The 22,721-nt window shown below is 49.2% G+C and overlaps 1 protein-coding gene across 2 annotated transcripts in view; it reads left to right on the top strand.

Annotated features, from left to right (window-relative positions):
- Window positions 1-4,399: 4,399 nt before the first annotated feature.
- Window positions 4,400-22,721, top strand: part of mios (missing oocyte, meiosis regulator, homolog (Drosophila)) — a 71,685-nt gene continuing 53,363 nt past the window's right edge. Inside the window, exon 1 of one of the 2 annotated variants that reach the window (XM_038797524.1) lies at window positions 4,400-4,502. The gene's annotated coding sequence lies outside the window, so the exon portion shown is untranslated. The other variant, XM_038797525.1, reaches the window with a different exon arrangement.

Raw genomic sequence — 22,721 nt, 5'->3', positions numbered from 1 at the left:
TGTCAGAAAATTCATTTGGTTCACTAATGTCCTTTAGGGAAAGGAATGTGTCATCCTTACCTGGTCTGGCCTACATGTGGCTCTAGACCAACAGCAATGTGGTTGATTATTAAATGCCCTCACAAGCCAGAGCAAATAAGGATGGGCAATAAATGCTGGCCCAGTCAGCAGGGCCCACATCCCTTGCATGAATAAAAATAAAATGGAAGGGGCATGGTGGAGATAAGATTTTCTAAACTTGGCCGGGACTCTCCCCTACCCGCCGGGGCGGGGGGTCCCGGCGTGTAGCGGAGTGGCGCCAACCACTCCGGCGTTGGGCCTCCCTAAAGGTACGGAATTCTCCGCACCTTTAGGGTCCAAGCCCTCACATTGAGGGGCTAGGCCCGCGCCGGAGTGGTTGGCGCCATGCTGACTGGCGCCAAAACCGCTGCCAATGGCCTTTGACGCCCGCCAACCGGCGTCGGGGCTGGCCGAAAGGCCCTCGCCGGTTCGCGCATGCGCCGGTGCATCAGCGGCCGCTGACGTCACCACCGGCGCATGCGTGGTGGAGGGGGTCTCTTCCGCCTCCGCCATGGTGGAGGCCGTGGTGGCAGCAGAAGAAAAAGAGTGCCCCCACGGCACTGGCCCGCCCGCCGATTGGTGGGCCCCAGTCGCGGGCCAGGCCACCGTGGGGGCACCTCTCGGGGTCCGATCACCCCGCGCCCCCTCCCAGGACCCCGGGGGCCCGCTCGTGCTGCCAATCCCGCCGCCACCAGAGGTAGTTGAAACCATGTCGGCGGAATTGGCCTCTCAGCGGTGGGACTTTGGCCCATCACAGGCCGGAGAATCGCCGCGGGGGGCACGCCGATTGGCGCGGCGTGATTCCCACCCCTGCCAATTCCCGGGTGGCGGAGAATTCCGGCCACTGCGGGGGGCGAGATTTATGCCGGCCCCGGGCGATTCTCCGAACCTGCGGGGGTCGGAGAATTTCCCCCTTATCTTTGATTCCCAAATCTGGACTATACATGACTCTTCTGAGGAGCTGTGAACCACTAATCATAGAGAAGCTGGCCTGACTCCATGAAAATTACAGGGAGGGCATCGGACCCACGGCACCTTTGCACGATTCTCCGGCGACTTGGATTTTGGAAGTTGTCCTGATAAATGCAAAATGAAATGCTTTGACAATGTTTATTTTTTTTAGCAACACTATAATAATTGTATGAATGAAGGTAATTAGTGAATTGTTCATTGAAATCTGTTGGATATAAGAAATACTTCAAATAAATAAATGAATGGGGAGGCGGTAGCGTGGTGGTATTGTCACTGGGTTAGTTAACCAGAGACCCAGAGCAATGCTCTAGGGACCCAGGTTCAAATCTCACCACTGCAGATGATGAAGTTTGAATTCAAGAAGATCTGGAATTAAAAGTCTAATGATGACCATGAAACCCTTGCCGATTGATGTAAAAACTCATCTGATTCACTAATGCCCTTTAGGAAAGGAAATCTGCCATACTTACAGGGGCAGCACGGTAGCACAGTTGCTTCACATCTCCAGGGTCCCAGAATCGATTCCCGGCTTGGGACACTGTCTGTGCGTTGTGTGTGTGGGTTTCCTGCGGGTGCTCCGGTTTCCTCCCACAGTCCAAAGAAGTGCAGGTTAGATGGACAGGCCATGATAAATTGCCCTTTGTGTCCAAAAAGGTTCGGTGGGGTTACTGGGTTACAGGGTTACAGATAATAAATTTCCTCATCTCATTCGAAAATGATCAACCGCTTGTTGATCAAGGGTCGGTGCAGATTTGATGGGCTAAATGGCCTCCTTCTGCACTGTAAATTCTATGATTCTACTCTGAGATGCTGAGTAAATTGGGCCAATATTCTCTGAAGTTTAGAAGTTTTTATTTTCAAAGTGGCTTGACAGCGTGGACGCTGAGAGGTTTTCACTCTGGCTGGGGAATCCAAAACAAGCGGTTGATCATTTTCGAATGAGATGAGGAAATTTATTATCGCTGAAAGGGCCATGGATCTTTCGAACTCTTGTGGGTGTTGCAAAACACAAATTTTTAGTGTCTCAGGGAATCAAGGGAAATGGGGAGTGGCAAAAAAGTGGAGTTGAGGCAGATCAGCTATGACAGTGTTCTTCAAATTCTTTTTCCGGGGACCCATATTTACCAACCGGCCAACCTTCGGGACCCAACCCGGCCGACCTTTGGGACCCAACCTGGCCGACGTTCGTGACCCACACCGGCCAACCTTCACGACCCACGCCGGCCAACCTGAGCGACCCACCATTTTTTCTTACCTTGCTTGCTGCTTATAATAATGGAGGAAATGGTTTTGGGTCCCTTTAGCCCTCGTACACGCTCCTCCAATGGAACCTGTTGGATGAAGGTGAAGCCTTCCTGTGTCGGAAAGTATGGAGTCTCCATCTGTCCAAAGTTCTGCATTTTTTTTCCTGTAAAGGTTTATCAAACAACCCCCCCCCAAACTTGTAAAAAAAAATTTTTAAATGAATAAAATAAAAGAAAAAGAAAATTTAGTGAATAAAATAAATGACTAAAACCCCCCCGAACTTGAAACAAAAAGCTGCGACTGTTTAAAAAAAAATAGCGGCAGCACTGCGCATAGTTTTACGCATGCACGCCGATGATCGTGCGCACATGCGCAATGCGGCTGAATTTTTTTTACATGTTCACGGCCATTTAAAGGCCGCTTGCAGCCGGCGTTATTAAAAGTCGGCTGCTACGCGGGGATTTGCGCGATCGGGAACGCCGTGAAGGACGGCTCCGCGACCCTCCCAACACCCGCCCGCGACCCACTCGCGGGTTGCGCCCCCGACTTTGAAGAACACTTAGCCATGATCATATGGAATGGCAGAAGCAGTTTACAAGAATGGTCCAGTTATGAGGATAAATTGAAGAGGTTGGGACTGTTTCCCTTGAAGAGAAGAAGGCTATGAGGAGAATTGATAGTGTTCAAAATCATGAGGGGGCTTGGCAGGGTAGATAGGGAGAAACTGTTCCTGCTCATAAAAATGATGTGGAAATGCCGACGTTGGACTGGGGTGAGCATAGTAAGAAGTCTTACAACACCAGGTTGGCAGCACGGTAGCATGGTGGTTAGCATAAATGCTTCACAGCTCCAGGGTCCCAGGTTCGATTCCCGGCTGGGTCACTGTCTGTGTGGAGTCTGCACGTCTGCACGTCCTCCCCGTGTGTGCGTGGGTTTCCTCCGGGTGCTCCGGTTTCCTCCCACAGTCCAAAGATGTGCAGGTTAGGTGGATTGGCCATGCTAAATTGCCCGTAGTGTCCTAAAAAGTAAGGTTAAGGGGGGGGGGGGGGGGGTTGTTGGGTTACTGGTATAGGGTGGATACGTGGGCTTGAGTAGGGTGATCATTGCTCGGCACAACATTGAGGGCCGAAAAGCCTGTTCTGTGCTGTACTGTTCTATGTTCTATGTTCTAAAGTCCAACAGGTTTGTTTCAAATCACTAGCTTTTGAAGTGTTGTAAGACTTCTTACTGTGCTCATAAAACGTTTGTGAACATGAGGGCACGGAATTAAATTGATTTGCAAAAGAAGCAAATGTGATGTGAGAAAAAACTTTTCCTTATGATGGCTTATTGTATTTTTATGATGGCTTATTGTATTTTTATGATGGCTTATTGTATTTTTATGATGGCTTATTGTATTTAAATTTGATTTATCTAATTTTAATTTATGGTTAAGTTCTCTTGTTTGGGGGGGGGTGGGGGAATGTGATACATGTGAGGTTACGGTATGGGGGGAATTGTGGGTGTTATGGGGCTGTTAGTTGCATATTACTGCTTTTTGCTATACTTTTTGTTATATTTTCTGTAAAAAATTCCAATAAAAATTATTTTAAAAAAAAAAGAAAAAACTTTTCCACACGGCGAGTGATTCGGGTCTGGAATGCACTGCCTGGAAGTGGGGTGGAAGCATGTTCAATCGAGGCATTCAAGAGAGCAGTAGATGACTATTTAAATAGAATTGATGTGCAAGGTTACAGGTGAAAAGACAGGGGAATGACACAAAGCAATGATGCTTGTTAGGAGAGCCGGTGGAGACACGATGGGCCAAATGCCCTCCTTCTGCCCAGTAACAATTCAGTGATTCTGTGAATTTTGCTTTAAAATTGAGTTGGATGATTAGCCATGATCATAATGAATGGCAGAGCAAGCTCCAAAAACCAAATGGCCTCCTCCTATTTTCTGTGTAAAATAATGTGATGTAGAAATGTATTTGCAATGTGGCCGGTCACGAATGTGTACTTTTCGCACTCTCCACCCTTGGTAGCTGTGTCCCTCCATCTGTCCATCAGCAGCCGCGTGCCGCCCAGATGTCTGGGGGGCGCGCGCGGAATTGGGCGGGCTGATGACGTCATGGGTCACGTGAATAAACACGGCAACCGCGGGCGGGGCGAGAACGCATGCGCTGCAACGGCAGCTGGGTTGCTGGGGCTTGGCGTTAACGTGCCAGGGACGGGGGAAGGCGGTGGGTGAGTGAGTCTCGGGGCTTCGGCCTGTGGCTGGGCGCTAGTTTCGGGGCGGTGCGAGTGTGGCCGACAGGAAGTTGCCGGTCCATTCAGGCCCGAGGCTTGTGTGCAAGCCGGAGCAGCGGAGGGGTAGGTGACCGGTGCGGGATAAGCGGCAGTCACCGCCTGCTGGGCTCCAGGCCTGCGTCCCAACCTCCGGATCGCAGTAACATGAATGCGGCGTGGGCAGCAGAGCCAAGTATCTCTGATTCTCCCTTTCCTAACTCCTGTTAACCCCCCCCCCCCCCCCCCCGAACCCAACAGGAAAAAGCTGTGACTTTATTCCACATCGTGCAGCACCAGAGATTGCGGGAAACTTAACGAATAGTAAAGTACAGAAAAGAGGACATTCGTGTACTTTCCTTTTTATAACCTCATGCAGACCTCGTTTAAAAATGCAGGCCGATTGTTAAATTTGTTTATTGTGGCCTGATATTTTCAAAGCATGGTGCACTTTTCCCCCCACCCCCATTAGAATAGTGACTACACTTCTAAAAAGTACTTCATAGGCTGTAAAGCTATATATAAAAGCACGTTTTTATTTGAGAACTATGAGATGGGTAAACTCGCTGAATAGCCCATGAATCTCAAAGTATCGGTTTAATTATATATGTGCCCTTTCCAATTATTGATTCAAACTATTAATTGTTGTAAGCAGGGCTGAATGCATTTTTATTAATGGCAACAAAGTCTGGATACATACTAAACTTGCAGTGTGAAAGATGTGTTGAAATAGTTGTGGTTCAGAAGTTCTAACCGTGAACCACCAGAACTTCCTGCAGACAATGTGCAAAATCCAGACTTATCTGAGGCAAAAGGGAGAAGTTGTTCATTATAGTGTTAAATTGTAGGCAGGCAGTAGACATGAACTGGGTTTCATTTGTGCCCTGGCCATTGACAGGTGGTGGCAATGGGTGGTTGAGGTGTAGTCTGGCCTGAATATCTGCTACTCTCCTGTGGTTAGGTCTGCAAACAGGTGTCCTGAGAACATTAGTGTCTATCAAAATTCTTGAAGCCTTCAGCATTTGGTGGGTATTGGGGGAACTGGAGTGCATCATTAACTCTGGGAATGCCAATTTATCAAGATTCCTTTTCATTTGTTTTCTTTGTTACAGTGGGTTAGTAGAGACCCTTTCAAATGGGGCAATTGGTAATAGGTTTACAAAGACAATATAAATAGACATTTAAATTGCGGCAGGGGGTGGAGCTCTTTCCTCTGTTACTATACTGCTCCCAGCCCGAGTGGCGTATGGCTCCAAAACCACTGCTGCTCTCTGACCAGGGAGGAGTACCCCCCCCCCCCCCCCCCCCCCCAACACCCACATCCACTGTGGGACTACGTGGCCAATAACTTGAGTCAGTTTTGACAGTCCACTTGGCTCTTGACCAATAATTGGTGTTGATGCTGCTTGTCAGGCCAGTCTATTCTGCTGTAAAAACCATACGTTTGAGCAAGGGTGTGTGGTAACTTAAGCTGTGCTTGTTCAAGATGTTCCTCACTGGACTGCTGGGGAGTGGAGGATCACACTCGCACCCCCCCATCACCACCACCATCTTAAACGGAATCTCCCCCAATCTCTCCTCCTGCCCCCTCGCCTGGATTGGAAAGATCTCACTCTTCCCCATGTTCAATTTATACCCTGAAAACCAGCCAAATTCCTCGAGGATCCCTCCAATACCTCCCAAGCAGGTCTGGAATATACATCAACAAATCGTCTGCATAAAGCGAGACCCTATGCTCCACCTCCCTGCCAGTCCCTCAACGCCATCGCCAGTGGTTCTATAGCCAAGGCAGAGCAATGGGGAGAGTGGGCACCCCTGCCTCGTCCCCCAATGCAACCTGAAATAATCCGAGCTCACCCGATTTGTCTGCACACTCGCCACCGGTGCTTGATACAGCAGTCGCACCCAGTTCACAAATCCCTACCCAAACCGCCTCAACACTGCTCCCGATCCTTATCCTGTTTCAAGGAGATTGTGGCCTGTGATAATGTCGGGGGGAGCACCCCCTACTCTCTCGCCTCGTTAAAGGCCCCAGGACCCCCAGAAGCGTTTCATAAAACCCCACTTGGTATCTGCCCGAGATTTTTGCCCGACTACATTGCCTCAAGACCCTCCACCACCACCTACTAGCCCAATGGGGGCTCCCACATCCTCCTCCACCCTCGATAACTCCAACCCCCCCCCCCCAATTCTGGCGACTCCGATTCATACAACCTATTGTAGAAACCCCTAAACACCCCATTCATCTCTCTTCTCCCCCCCCCCCCCGTCTTTCACTTTCCCGATCTCCCTCGCTGCCTCCTGTTTCCTCAATTGATGCGCCAACATCTTGCTCGCCTTCTCCCCAAATTCATTAACCGCCTACCCCCTCCCTGCTCTCAAATGTCCTACTGCCTCCCTGTGGATAAAAGCCTGAACTCCATCTGCATTTTCTGCCACTCCCTCAACAACCCCAACTCCAGGGCTTCCGAATACCTCCTGTCCACCTGCAAGATCTCCACTAGTCTTTCCATCTCCACCCGCGCTGCCTTCTCCCTGTGCATCAGTCTCAAGATAAACTCCCCCTCACTACTGCCTTCCCAAAATGTGGCTGCCGGAACCTCCCCCATGTCGTTCAGCTCCACATATCCCCGAATGGTCGCCCTCACCCGCTCACAAACCTTCTTGTCCGACAAAAGCCCCACATCTAACCTCCACTGTGGGCGCTGACCCCCTCCCTTGTTTATCTGTAAGTCCACCCAGTACAGCACATGGTCTGACACAACAATTGCTGAATACTCCACGCCGTTCACCCCTGCCAACAGCATCTTCATCCACCACAAAAAGTCAATTCGGGAGTACACCCTGTGCATATCTCCACAAACCCCTTTAGCTCTTTTGCTACCACCGACACCCTACCTGACCTCGGACTTGACCGATCCAACCTTGGATCCAGAACCGTATTAAGCCCCCCCCATTATCAACTAATGCAAGTCCAGATCAGGAATCTTCCCCAACACCCACTGCATGAACTCCACATTGTCCCAGTTCGGAGCATAAATATTCACCAGCACCACTGGCATCCCCTCCAATTTCCCACTCACCATAACATACCTCCCCCAGAGTCTGCCACTATGCTCCCCACTTCAGGGGCTGGTTTAGCACACTGGACTAAATGGCTGGCTTTTAAAGCGGACCAAGGCAGGCCAGCAGCAAGGTTCAATTCCCGTACCAGCCTCCCCGAACAGGTGCCGGAATGTGGCGACTAGGGGCTTTTCACAGTAACTTCATTGAAGCCTACTCGTGACAATAAGCAATTTTCATTTCATTTCAAACACCACCATTTATTAAACAATATTGCTAAGCCCCTTGTTTTTTTTAGGCCTGAATGGAATATCTGCCCTACCCACCCTTTCCTGAGCCTAGCCTGACCCTGTTCTTGGGATGTGGGGGTCACTGGTTGGACCACCATTTGATGCCCATCCTTAATTACCCTTGAACTGAGCGGCTTTCTAGATCATTTCAGTGGGGAGCAATTAAGAGTCAACCTCATCACTGGGGGTCTGGACTCGCATGTAGACTGGGTAAGGGCAGCAGATTTCCTTCCCGAAAGGACATTAGTGAGCCAGGTGGGTTTTTATGACAATAGGCAATAGTTTCATTGTCACCATTAGACTTATAATTCTAGATTTTTAATTAATTAAAATTTAACCATCTGCCATGGTGAACCCAGGACCCCAGAGCTTTACCCTGGGTCTCGGAATTACTAGTCCAGTGACAATACCACTATGCCTCCCCTGGGGCCCAGAAGTTGGCCGTGAAGGTATTATGCATCATGGTGGAAATGGCTGGCTCAAGGGGAGTGGGGGTATGAGAGGTATTCAACAAGGTTAGTCACCTGGAACGTGCGCGGTCTGGGGGGACTATTAAAGTGGGCAAGGCTTTTTGCTCATTTAAAGAGCCTGGGAACCAATGTGTGCGTTTTTTTTTTTACAAGAGACTTGCATGCGGGAATGGGATCAGACTAGGCTTTGGAAAGTGAGTGACGCAGGTGTTTCACTCTGGCTTCCATAGTAGGGCCTGGGAGGTGGCAGTTCTAATTGGGCGGAGAGAGTTATTGTGGATCCGGGTAGAAGATATGGTATGGTGGTCGGGACATTAGAGGGGAAGCAGGTGGTTTTCGTGAATGTGTATGCCCCAAATTGGGACGATGTATCATTTATGAAACAGTTGTTGTCTACGGTGCCAGATTTGGTCACCTGGCGGGCTGGGATGGTGAAGGTGTTGTTTGCATTTATGGAGGAAACAGAAGGGGCATCCTGGGGGGGTGGAGTCAGTACACAAAGTTTATTTGAGGATTGATTATTTTTATGAGTTGGGCTCTTCTGGTAGGGGAGAGGAAGACTAAGTACTCGGCAGTGGTTATTTCTGACCATGCCCCACATTAGGTGGACGTGGTGTTCGGGTCGGTAGAGAGTAGCGGTTTGAGGTTGGGTTGCTAACAGTCTGCAAGTTTTGTCAGGATTTTGAGGGTCATACGGGATTACGTGGAACATGATAATAACTGGAATGTTTCACCTCTATTTTGTGGGAGGTGCTGAAGGTGATGATCAGGAGAGATGATTTGCGTTTAAAGCACATGATCATAGAATCATGGAATTTACAGTGCAGAAGGAGGCCATTCGGCCCATCGAGTCTGCACCGGATCTTGTAAAGAGCACCCTACTAAGCCTCCAGCCTATCCCAGTAACCCCACCTAACTTTTTGGGACACTGCAGGGCAATTTAGCATGGTCAGTCCACCTCATCTGCACATCTTTGGACTGTGGGAGGGAACTAGAGCACCCAGAGAGAACCCCGCAGACACTGGGAGGAAGTGCAAACTCCACACAGACAGTCCCCCGAGGCCAGAATTGAACCCAGGTCCCTGGAGTTGTGAGGCAGCAGTGCTAATCACTGTGCCGCCTTGCTGCCGTAATGGAGGCGAAGGAGGAGCAACAGAGACTGATGGATGAAATTCTAAGGATGGACTGTAGGTATGCGACGACCCAACTCTGGAGCTTTGGGCGTGCAGGAAAGGACTCTAAATGCAGTTTGACTTGCTGTCCATGGATAGCATGGTGCAGCAATTGAAGCGGACAAAAGGAGCAGTGCGTGAGTATGGGGAGAAGGCCAGTTGTCTTTTGGCACACCAACTGAGGAGGCAGACAAGGAGATTGTTCAGGTTAGGGATCTGGAGGGTAGGATGGTCTCCACTCCAGAGAAGGTGAATGGGGTATTTGGGGCCTTGTTTGAGAGGTTATATTGGTCGGAGCCGCCAGAGGACGAATGACGGATGGCAGGGTTTTGGGGGGATCTGGAGTTTCCCAAGGTGGGTAGGAGCTGTGGGAGGGGCTGGAGATGCCATTGTCCCTGGAGGAGATTCGGGCAGCGTTGAAGCCAATGCAGCAGGGCAGGATGGGTTCCCAGTGGAATTTTGTAAGTAGTTTTTGGATCAGTCGGGTCTGTTTTTTGGGTATGTTCAGGGACTCCTTTCCACGGGCACCTTCCAGGGACACTGGGACAGGATTCCATCTCACTGCTCCTGAAGAAGGGGTTGCATGGTGGTGCAATGGTTAGCGCTGCTGCCTCACAACGCTAGGGACCCAGGTTCAATTCGTCTGTGTGGAGTTTGTACTTTCTCCCCATGTCTGCGTGGGTTTCCTCCCACAGTCCAAAGATGTGCAGGTTAGGTGGATTGGCCATGCTAAATTGACCCTTAATGTGCAAGGATGTGTAAGATAGCTGGGGTTAGAGGGATAGGTTGGGGGAGTCAGCCAAGGTAGTGTGCTCTTTTAGAGGGTCGGTGCAGACCCGATAGGCTGAATGGCCTCCTGCACTGTCGGTATTCTATTTGACAACAGCCCCACAGTCTGGGTCGTATCGTCTGATCTCCCTGTTCAACGTGGATGTCAAGGTGTTGGCGTTTAAGGTTGGAGCCTGGCCCCCTGAGGTAATAGATGCGGATCAGACGGGGTTTGTTAAAGAGTGGAAGCTGTTGACAAATGTGTTAGTTGCTGAATGTGATGTTTACCACTGCAGCTGGACCGGTACCTGAGATAATTGTTTCATTGGACAGGGAGAAGGTGTTTGACTGGGTGGAGTGGGGTTACCTTTTGCCGATGTTTGGGTTTGGTCCTAGATTTGTCATGATGCAGTTGTGTATGCAGCTCCATTCGTTAGTCGTTATACCAACATCATGAGCTCCAGGCCGTTTCGATTGTTTCTGGGTACGAGGCAGTGGTGTCTGATGTCTCCCGTGTTGTTTACATTGGCAATCGAGCTGTTGGCCATTGCGTTGAGGGACTGTAATGTGGAGTGAATCATAAGAGGTGGGATGGAGCACTTGGTGTTGTGATACACTGATGATTTGTTGCTGTATATTAGGGACCTTGAGTCGTCCATGGGAAACATTGGTATTTTGCATCGCTTTGGAGCAATTCGCATACCGTCACAATCGGTCCACAGCAGACGCCGTTTTCCTGGCCCTACACTCATCCCTCGAGCATCTCGACAACAAGGACGCCTACATCAGACTCCTATTTATTGACTACAGCTCCGCCTTCAACACCATAATCCCAGCCAAGCTCATATCAAAGCTCCAAAACCTAAGATCTGGCTCCCCACTCTGCAACTGGATCTCGATTTTTCTGACCAACGGACCACAATCAGTAAGAATGAACAACAAGACCTCCTCCATAATAGTCCTCAATAACAGGGCCCCGCAAGGCTGCGTACTTAGCCCCCTACTCTACTCCCTGTACACACACGACTGCGTGGCAAAATTTGGTTCAAACTCCATTTACAAGTTTGCTGACTATACGACCATAGTGGGCCGGATCTCAAATAACGGCGAGTCAGAATACAGGAGGGAGATAGAGAACCTAGTGGAGTGGTGCACTGATAGCAATCTCTCCCTCAATGCCAGCAAATCTAAAGAGCTGGTCATTGATCAGGAAGCGAAGTACTGTACACACCCCTGTCAGCATCAACAGGGCCGAGGTGGAGATGGTTAGCAGTTTCAAATTCCTAGGGGTGCACATCTCTAAAAATCTGTCCTGGTCCACCCATGTTGACGCTACCACCAAGAAAGCACAACAGCGCCTATACTTCCTCGGGAAACTAAGGAAATTCGGCATGTCCACATTAACCCGTGCCAACTTTTACAAATGCACCATAGAAAGCATCCTGTCTGACTGCATCACAGCCTTGTATGGTAACTGCTCGGCCCAGGACCGCAAGAAACTTCAGAGAGACATGAACACCACCCAGTCCATCACACGAACCTGCCTCCCATCCATTTGAGTCTATCTACACAGTGTTCTTCAAAGTCGGGGGTGCGGCCCGCGGGCGGGTGTCGGGAGGGTCGCAGAGCCGTTATCTGCGGCGCTCCCGATCACGTAAATCCCCGCGCAGCAGCCGTCTTTTCATAACGCCGGCTGCAAGCAGCCGCAACAATGTTTTTTTCTTTAAAAAAAATTTGGCCGCAGTGCGCATGCGCGCACGATCGGCACGCATGCGCAAATCGGGCCGCATGCCCAGTGCGGCCTCTTTTTTTAAAAAAAACGGTTGCAGCTCTTTGTTTTACAAGTTCTGTAGTGGTTTTTATTCATTTATTTTATTCATCTTATTGTTTTTTTTATTAGTTTGGGGGGGTTTTATTAATTTTTTTCATTTATTTTACTCATTTTATTTTTTTTTCTGCAAGTTGGGGCCCCCCCGGGGTTATTTGATTAAAATTTTACAGGAAAAAACTTCAGAACTTTGGACAAATGGAGACTCCATAACTTTCTGACACAGGAAGACTTCACCTTCATCCAACAGGTTCCAGTGGAGGAGCATGTACGAGGGCCCTGTTGTGCTGAACTGGTTGCATTTGAGTGCTACAGTGAGAGTTTGGTGACTGAGGGAGTTAGGTGAGGAGGGAGTAAGGTGCTCCTTACATTTCATTTCCTATATTTATCAAAGAGCGTGAAGGGAGCCAGGAGTTTAGAGTGCAGCTGACTGGAAGCAGAGTCGGAGGGCGGAGGCCCAGTTGGTCTACGGGGCAGCTAATTCTGTAAAGTAAGAGGGGATGGAGGCTAGGGCAGTTGCATGCTCCTCCTGTAGGATGTGGGTGGTGAGGGATACCACTGGTGTCTCCGCTGACTATACCTGCGGGAAGTGCACCCAGCTCCTCAGAGACCGTGTTAGGGAACTGGAGCTGGATGAACTTCGGATCATCCGGGAGGCAGAGGGGGTTATCGAGAAGAGTTACAGGGAGGTAGCCATACCCAAGGTACTGGACAAGAGTAGCTGGGTTACAGTCAGGGAAAATAAAACTAACAGGCAGACAGTGCAGGGATCCCTCTTGGCCGTTCCCCTTCAAAACAAGTATACCGTTTTGGATGCTGTTGGGGAGGATGACCTATCTGGGGAAGGCCCTAGTGGCCAGGTCTCTGGCACTAAGTCTGGCTCTGGGGCTCAGAAGGGAAGGGGGGAGCATAGAAAAGCAATAGTAAAAGGAGATTCAATGGTTAGGGGAATAGATAGGAGATTCTGTGGTCGCGAGCGAGACTCCCGAAAAGTATGTTGCCTCCCGGGTGCCAGGGCCAGGGATGTCTCGGATCGTGTCTCCAGGATCCTGAAGGGGAGGGTGAGCAGCCAGAAGTCGTGGTGCACATTGGTACCAACAACGTAGGTAGGAAAAGGGGTGGAGGTAATAAACAAGTTTAGGGAGTTGGGCTGGAAGTTAAAGGCCAGGACAGACAGAGTTGTCATCTCTAGTTTGTTGCCGGTGCCACGTGACAGCGAGGCTAGGAATAGGGAGAGAGTGCAGTTGAACACGTGGCTGCAGGAATGGTGTAGGATAATTCAGGTATTTGGATAATTGGAGCGCATTCTGGGGCAGCTGGGGCCTGTACAAGCAGGACGGGTTGCATCTGAACCAGAGGGGCACCAATATCCTGGGCGGGAGGTTTTCTAGTACTCTTCGGGAGGGTTTAAACTAATTTGGCAGGGGAATGGGAACCTGATTTGTAGTCCAGCAACTAAGGAAGCCGATATTCAGGACGCCAAAGCACGTAGTGATGCAGTGGGGAAGGTAACACTGACAAAGGAGAGTACTTGCAGGCAAGGAGATGGGTTGAAGTGTGTATACTTCAATGCAAGAAGCATCAGGAATAAGGTGTGTGACCTTAAGGCATGGTACTTGGGACTATGATGTGGTGGCCATCACGGAAACTTGGATAGAAGAGGGGCAGAAATGGTTGTTGGAGGTCCCTGGTTATAGATGTTTCAACAAGATTAGGGAGGATGGTAAAAGAGGTGGGGGGGGGGTGGCATTGTTAATTAGAGATAGTATAACAGCTGCAGAAAGGCAATTCGAGGGGGATCTGCCTACTGAGGTAATATGGGTTGAAGTCAGAAATAGGAAAGGAGCAGTCACCTTTGTTGGGATTTTTCTATAGGCCCCCCAATAGCAGCAGAGATGTGGAGGAACAGATTTTGGAAAGGTGCAGAAGTCATAGGGTAGTAGTCATGGGTGACTTCAACTTCCCAAACATTGAGTGGAAACTCTTTAGATCAAATAGTTTGGATGGGGTAGTGTTTGTGCAGTGTGTCCATACTAACACAGTATGTAGATTGTCCGACCAGAGGGGAGGCCATATTGGATTTGGTACGTGGTAATGAACCAGGGCAGGTGATAGATTTGTTAGTGGGGGAGCATTTTGGAGGTAGTGACCACAATTCTGTGACTTTCACTTTAGTAATGGAGAGGGATAGGTGTGTGCAACAGGGCAAGGTTTACAATTGGGGGAAGAGTAAATACAATGCTGTCAGACAAGAATTGAAGTGCATAAGTTGGGAACATAGGCTGTCAGGGAAGGACACAAGTGAAATGTGGAACTTGTTCAAGGAACAGGTACTGCGTGTTTTTGATATGTATGTCCCTGTCAGGCAGGGAAGAGATGGTCGAGTGAGGGAACCATGGTTGACAGAGAGGTTGAATGTCTTGTTAAGAGGAAGAAGGAGACTTATGTAAGGCTGAGGAAACAAGGTTCAGACAGGGCACTGGAGAGATACAAGATAGCCAGGAGGGAACTGAAGAAAGGGATTAGGAGAGCTAAGAGAAGGCATGAAAAATCTTTGGCCGGTAGGTTCAAGGAAAACCCCAAGGCCTTTTACACGTATGTGAGAAATATGAGAATGACTAGAGCGAGGGTAGGTCCGATCAAGGACAGTAGCCGGAGATTGTGTATTGAGTCTGAAGAGATAGGAGAGGTCTTGAACAAGTATTTTTCTTCAGTATTTACAAACGAGAGGGGCCATATTGTTGGAGAGGACAGTGTGAAACAGACTGGTAAGCTCGAGGAGATACTTGTTGGGAAGGAAGATGTGTTGGGCGTTTTGAAAAACTTGAGGATAGATAAGTCCCCTGGGCCTGACGGGATATATCCAAGGATTCTATGGGAAGCAAGAAATGAAATTGCAGAGCCGTTGGCAATAATCTTTTCGTCCTCGCTGTCAACAGGGGTGGTACCAGAGGATTGGAGAGTGGCGAATGTCGTGCCCCTGTTCAAAAAAGGGAATAGGGATAACCCTGGGAATTACAGGCCAGTTAGTCTTACTTTGGTGGTAGGCAAAGTAATGGAAAGGGTACTGAGGGATAGGATTTCTGAGCATCTGGAAAGACACTGCTTGATTAGGGATAGTCAGCACGGATTTGTGAGGGGTAGGTCTTGCCTTACAAGTCTTATTGACTTCTTTGAGGAGGTGACTAAGCATGTGGATGAAGGTAAAGCAGTGGATGTAGTGTACAGGTTTTAGTAAGGCATTTGATAAGGTTCCCCATGGTAGGCTTATGCAGAAAGTAAGGAGGCATGGGATAGTGGGAAATTTGGCCAGTTGGATAACTAACTGGCTAACCGATAGAAGTCAGAGAGTGGTGGTGGATGGCAAATATTCAGCCTGGAGCCCAGTTATCAGTGGCGTACCGCAGGGATCAGTTCTGGGTCCTCTGCTGTTTGTGATTTTCATTAACGACTTAGATGAGGGAGTTGAAGGGTGGGTCAGTAAATTTGCAGATGATACGAAGATTGGTGGAGTTGTGGATAGTGAGGAGGGCTGTTGTCGGCTGTGGATAGCACAATTGCTTCACAGCTCCAGGGTCCCAAGTTCGATTTCGACTTGGGTCACTGTCTGTGTGGAGTCTGCACATCCTCCCAGTGTGTGCGTGGGTTGCCTCCGGGTACTCTGGTTTCCTCCCACAGTCCAAAGATGTGCAGGTTGGGTGGATTGGCCATGATAAATTGCCCTTAGTGTCCAAAATTCTGTGATAAACCTAGGATAAAAGTTCGGCACAACATCGTGGGCCGAAGGGCCTGTTCTGTGCTGTATTTCTCTATCTATATCTAAAGGGACCCAAAACCATTTCCTCCATTTTTGTCAGCAGCAAACAAGGTAATAGAAAATGGTGGGTCGCGCAGGTCGGCCGGCGTGGGTTGCGAAGGTTGGCCGGTTGGTAAAAATGGGTCCCCGGAAAACAAGTTTGAAGAACACTGATCTACACCTCCCGCTGCCTGGGGAAAGCGGGCAGCATTATCAAAGCCCCCTCCCACCCGACGTACTCACTCCTCCAGCTTCTTCCATCGAGCAGGAGATACAAAAGTCTGAGAACATGCACGAACAGACTCAAAACTGCTTCTTCCCCGCTGTTACCAGGCTCCTAAATGACCCTCTTATGGGCCGACCTCATTAACATTATACCCTGTATGCTTCATCCGATGCCGGTGCTTATGTAGTTACATTGTATACCTTGTGTTGCCCTATTATGTATTTATTTTCTTCCCTTTTCTTCCCATGTACTTAATGATCAGTTGAACTGCTCGCAGAAAAATACTTTTCAGTGTACCTCGGTACAAGTGACAATAAACTAATCCAATCCAATCTCCGGTTACAATTGAACATGGGGAAGAGTGACTAATTTGTGATGGGTGCGACAGGGCAGGGAGCCAGATTTTTGGGGGGGGGGGGGGTTGCCGTTTCGGTTGGCAGGGACTAGTTTTAGATACCTAAGGATCCAGGTGATGGGGGATTGGAGGCAGCTTCGGAGGTTGTATTACACTGGCCTAGTGGGTAGAGTTAAGGCAGACTTGCAGGGTCATAGAATTTACAGCGCAGAAGGAGGCTATTCATCTCATCAAGTTTGCACTGGCCCTTGGAAAGAGTACCCCACCTAAGCCCCATCCCCTTTATCCCTGTAACCCAGTAACCCCACCTAACCTTTTTGAACACTTGAGGGCAATTTCGAATGGCCAATCCACCTAACCTGTACATCTTTGGACTGTGGGAGGAAACCGGAACACCTGGAGGAAACCCACGCACACACTGGGAGAACGTGCAGACTCCACACAGACAGTGACACAAGCCGGGAAATCATACCTAGGACCCTGCAGCTGTGAAGAAACTGCTAACCACACTGCTACCGTGCTGCCCCGGTCTACGCCGAGTCCAGTCGGTTAAGATGAACATCTTGCAGAGATTTCTATTTTTATTTCAGTGTCTCCGGTGTTTCTGCCCAAGTCGTTTTTCTGAAACATCGAACGGCTTATTTCCGGTTTTATTTGGGCACGTAAGGCTCCAAGGATTGGGTGGGGGGTGCTTCAGCAAGAGAGATAGGCAGGGGGCTTAGCATTATCAAATTTGCTGTAGTATTATTATTGGCCAGCTAATGTGGCCACGGTGTGGGTAGTGCGAGGACCTGGGGGCTTTCTGGGTTCAGATGGAGTTAGTGTCCTATTGGGGGACAAGTGTGGGGGTATTGGTAACAAAGCCACTTCCGCTGACGCCGGCAAAGCACTCAATGTGGTGGCTTCGTTAAAAATATGGAGGCAACACCGCCAGCATTTTAAGTTGGCAGCAGCTTCAAGGCTGGCTCCTGTTTGTGCTAACTACTGATTTAAGCCGACAAGGCTGGATGCCTCATTTTGTAAGTGGAGGGAGAGAAGGGTGAGAGTTATTTTTAGAGGCGCGGCTTGCCAGCTTGGAGGAGCTGAAGGACATGTTTGGACCGGTGGACTCTGGCATCTTTAGGTACCTCCAGATGCGAAGTTTTATTAAAAGGTTTTTTAGGCTTTTCCGATGGTGCAGCTATCTTCCTTTTATTGGAGCAAATTCTCTCCTGCTCTGGGTCGGAGGCGAGCATTATGCTCGGTATGTATCTGTGGATAGTGGGGGGAAGAGTTGAGTTCAGTGGAAGGGGGTGGAGGACTGGGACCACCACTGGAGGAGGGGGTGTGGAGTGAGGCACTGCAGAGGGTGACTGCTACATCTTTGTGTGCAAGATTGAGCCTTGTTCAGTCAAAGGTAGTGTTTCGGGTGCACTTCGTTAAGGTTAGGGTGAGCCATTTTTATTTTTTTTGAGCGGGTGGAAGATGGGTGCAAGCGCCTTTCAAGGGCGTCTGCAAATCACACAGATCCTGTTCTAAGCTGATGGGTTTCTGGAAGTCCTTTTTGATACCATATCAGCGATCCTAAATATTGAGCTAGAGCCCTGTCCCCAGCGGCTATTCTGGGGGTTTTGGATATGCCAGAGGTGCAGATGGGTGCGAGGGCAAATGTCTTGGCCTTCGCCTTATTGGTGCCATGGTGGCGGATTCTGTTGGGTTGGAGATTGGCAACCTCGCTGAGTACTTGGGCGTGGCTGAGGGATTTGATGTGTTTTTATCCTTCCAAGGTCAAGTACACTGTGATGGGGTCAATTGAAGGGTTTTATCGGAGATGGTGGCCGTTTATATTGTATTTCAGCAAATTGGTCACTGTTAGCTGTTGGGTGTAGGGGCGTTTCTTGCCTTTTTTCTGTTTTGATTTTTAAAAAAGATAATTGTTTGTGTGTTTGGTACTTTTATATAAAATGATAAAAAAAACTTAATGAAAACATCGCAGAGATTAGTGAGTGTGAATCGGAATTGGCCCCCACACCCTACCGTAAATCTTGGATTGCCATGTGGCTTTAAAGAGGTAGTTGCCATGGGTCTAAACATTTGAGTAAAAGACAGAAATATTTTCATTCTACATTTTGTACAGGGCAGCACGGTGGCACAGTGGGTTAGCCCTGCTGCCTCACGGCGCCGAGGTCCCAGGTTCGATCCCAGCTCTGGGTCACTGTCCGTGTGGAGTTTGCACATTCTCCCCGTGTCTGTGGGTTTTGCCCCCACAACCCAAAAGATGTGCAGGCTAGGTGGATTGGCCATGCTAGCCCCTTAATTGGAAAAAATGAATTGGGTACTCTAAATTTATAGAAAAAAAATTCTACATTCTGTACTATTGGATTTGTTTATTGTCACGTGTACTGCGGTACAGTGAAAATTATTCTGCATACAGTTCAGACAGATAATTCTGTACATAAGAAAATACACAGGGCAAACATAAATGACACCATGTGAATGCATAGACACAGGCATCGGGTGAAGCATACAGGAGTGTAGTGCTCTTCAGTAGCGAAGATGTGTGAAAAGATCAGATCAGTCCATAAAGTGCGTTGTTTAGGAGTCTAGTAACATCGGGGAAGAAGCTGTTTTTGAATCTGTTTGTGCGTGTTCTCAGACTTTTGTGTCTCCTGCCTGATGGAAGAAGTCGGAAGAGTGGTACATTGGCGAGATCATACATTGTTGCAACAATGGATGAACGGACATTGCGCGACAAAACTTGGGACAAAAAGATTGGTAAACAAAATAGAAATGGACTGGACCTTGGGAGTTTCAGACTCATAATGGAGTCAGATTTGTCAGTGATTTCTTTTTTAAAAATAATTTTTATTAAGATTTTCACAAAATATAAACAACAAAACAACCATAGTTAAAAAGCAACTACAAAAACAAAAAAAAGAGCAAACAACAAAAAGGAAAGAGATAACACCCGCCACATCCAACAAACCCATGTACACAATTCTCCTTCCCACCGAACCAAACCCCCCCCCTCCCCGGGTTGCTGCTGCTGCCGGCTTATTTCCCTACCGTTCCGCCAGGAAGTCCAGGAAAGGCTGCCACCGCCTAAAGAACGCTTGCACCAACCCTCTCAGGGCGAATTTCACCCTCTCCAACTTGATGAACCCCGCCATGTCATTGATCCAGGCCTCCACGCTTGGGGGGCTCGCATCCTTCCACTGAAGCAAAATCCTACGCCGGGCTACTAGGGACGCAAAGGCCAGAACACCGGCCTCTTTCGCCTCCTGCACTCCCGGCTCCGCTGCTACCCCAAATATCGCGAGTCCCCAGCCTGGCTCAACCCTAGATCCTACCACCCTCAACACCGTGCTTGCTACCCCCTTCCAAAAGTCCCCCAACGCTGGGCATGCCCAGAACATATGGGCATGGTTCGCTGGGCTCCCCTAGCACACCTGCTCATCCTCGTCCCGGTCCTATGAGCCCTATGTAGCACCTTGAACTGTATGAGGCTAAGCCTCGCACAAGAAGAGGAGGAATTCGCCCTTTCCAGGGCATCCGCCCACGTCCCCTCCTCCAGCTCCTCACCCAGCTCCTCTTCCCATTTACCCTTCAGCTCCTCCACCGAGGCCTCGTCTACCTCCTGCATTACGTGGTATACGTCCAAAATCCTCCCTCCTCCAACCCACACCCCCGAGAGCACCCTGTCCCGTACCCCACGTGGGGGCAGCAGAGGAAACCCCTCCACCTGCTGCCTGGCAAATGCCCTCACCTGCATGTACCTAAACATGTTCCCCGGGAGGAGCCCAAACTTCCCCTCTAACTCACCCAGGCTCGCGAACCTCCCATCCACAAACAGGTCCCTCAACCTCCTAATACCTACCCTGTGCCAGCCCAGAAACCCGCCATCGATGCTCCCTGGAACAAACCAGTGGTTCCCCCGTATCGGGGACTCCATCGAGCCTCCCCCCTATACCATCTCCATTGCCCCCAAATTTTGAGGGTAGCCGCCACCACCGGGCTCGTGGTATACCTCGTTGGAGGGAGCGGCAATGGCGCCGTTACCAGCGCCTCCAGGCTCGTGTCCACACAGGACGCCATCTCCATCCTCTTCCATGCTGACCCTTCCCCGTCCATTACCCACTTACGCACCATCGCTGCGTTGGCAGCCCAATAGTACCCACAGAGGTTGGGCAGCGCCAGCCCCCATCCCTGCCCCGCTCCAAAAACGCCCTTCTCACCCTCGGAGTCCCATGCGCCCATACAAATCCCGTAATACTCCTGTTAACTTTCCTAAAAAAGGCCTTCGGGATAAGGATGGGAAGGCACTGGAACAGGAACAAAAACCTCGGGAGCACCGTCATCTTGACGGACTGCACCCTACCCTCCAGCGACAGCGGTAACATATCCCACCTTTTAAACTCCTCCTCCATTTGCTCCACCAACCTTGTGAGGTTAAGCTTGTGCAGGGCCCCCCAGCTCTTAGCCACCTGGATTCCCAGGTACCTAAAGCGCCTCCCTGCCTTATTCAGTGGGAGCCTACCAATCACCTCCTCCTGATCCCCCGGGTGCACAACATGAAGCTCGCTCTTACCCAGGTTGAGCTTATACCCAGAAAAGCCCCCAAGTTCGCTGAGAATCCTCATCACCTCCGGCATTCCCCCCACCGGGTCCGCCACATACAGCAACAGGTCGTCCGCATAAAGCGACACTCTATGCTCCTCCCCACCCCGCACCAGGCCCCTCCAGTTCCCCGACTCCCTCAACGCCATGGCCAGGGGCTTGTCAGTGATTTCTGAGACATGTTGAAACATGAACATTATGGCTACAAGAAGTGAGTCTGGAAGTGACTACTTTTTGTGTCTGAAATTATCATGAACTGGAGAGAAAATCTCCAATAGTGCAGGAGCGGGATCTCATGGTATTAGTCCCAACATACATAGTGCAAGTAAAGGTGGTAGCTTAAATAGATTAGACAGTGAAATAAAGGCCATAGAACAGTCTTGAAAGAATTGGCAGAAGTTTTCATAATCGTGACATTTTGTGGCTGCCAATAATCATGGAGTTATACTACTAAGAAAGGCAAAACAAAACGAGTAATTGGAAAGAGTTTGCAGTTTATTCTTGGGTACCATATAAGGAGCAAGCTGCTTTGTCACAAGTGGATTTGTACTGACAAAATCCTTGCAAATGGCATTTAAATGTTGCTAGGGATTTTGAAGATTAAATGGGTGATACAGATGTTAGTGTGAACTGTCACGCAGCTGGTGAAGTAATCCTAAAAATCTTTTTAGCTCTTGTAGTCAGATGTTCATGAAAATCTAGATCTGTGTTTTTCAAACTTTTTTCCCTCCGAACTCACACCAGCTAACCTGCATGACAATTGCTACGTTTGCTTACCTTTAATGTGAAAGGGGAGCCTGCTTGGTCCTCACAATTTCACTCCAATCAGATGCACAGGAGAGGGAAATGCGAATATCAGGTCAAACTTCAGCCAGTTCCTTTGTGTCGTCTTCATCTTTGTGAGAACGGAAAATCCAACCTTGAACACGTTGGTCATCATGAAGGGCAATAACAACAAAATGCTTGTTTTACTCAGCACTGGATACTCCTGGGAGATGCTACTCCAGAATACTGACAGCCTTGTGAGCTTTTGGCGTGTTTTTAATGTGCTGTCATTGGCCAGGTGCAGCAGCCTAGTCTCTTCAGTTGGAGTCAGCTGTAAGTTAATAACTAGGGTCTGAAGCTCAAAAGGAATTTTTCACCCACCACTTCTTTCAAAATCTGAAACTTCTCTCATTTGCCGCTTCCCTGCATAAAACACACACGGGTTTGCATCCTTATTTGCATTGGCACAATTGACAAAACCACACTTCAAGAATTCATCTTTATTCTGCTTTGTCCCCGAGTAAGTTTCTCCTTTTGTAGGCTGTTAACCAGAGCCACAGGAGCTCTGTACAGAGCTAAAACAGCACTACTCTGACCTGCCCTGGACTCTCCTGAACAGCTCTTAAAATGATCCTGGCCAGTTGGTACATTGCCTATTTGTGTCTCTGGCCGTCTCTTGCTTGTAAGAAAATCATTCGCCTTCACAATCCTCTTTACTTGCTTTCCAGCAGTTAGAAAAAGGAAGACCCTCTCCTCCATGATTTGGTGCCAAAAACACGTGCATACAGGGTGCTTGGCGTCAAGTGTACATGCAGGGCCTGTGACCTCACTGCTACTGCTCCTGGCTGGAA

The sequence above is a fragment of the Scyliorhinus canicula genome, chromosome 5 (assembly GCF_902713615.1).
Source record: "Scyliorhinus canicula chromosome 5, sScyCan1.1, whole genome shotgun sequence".
In the NCBI taxonomy this organism is placed as follows: Eukaryota; Metazoa; Chordata; class Chondrichthyes; order Carcharhiniformes; family Scyliorhinidae; genus Scyliorhinus; species Scyliorhinus canicula.
This window is presented reverse-complemented; position numbering and strand designations above follow the sequence as displayed.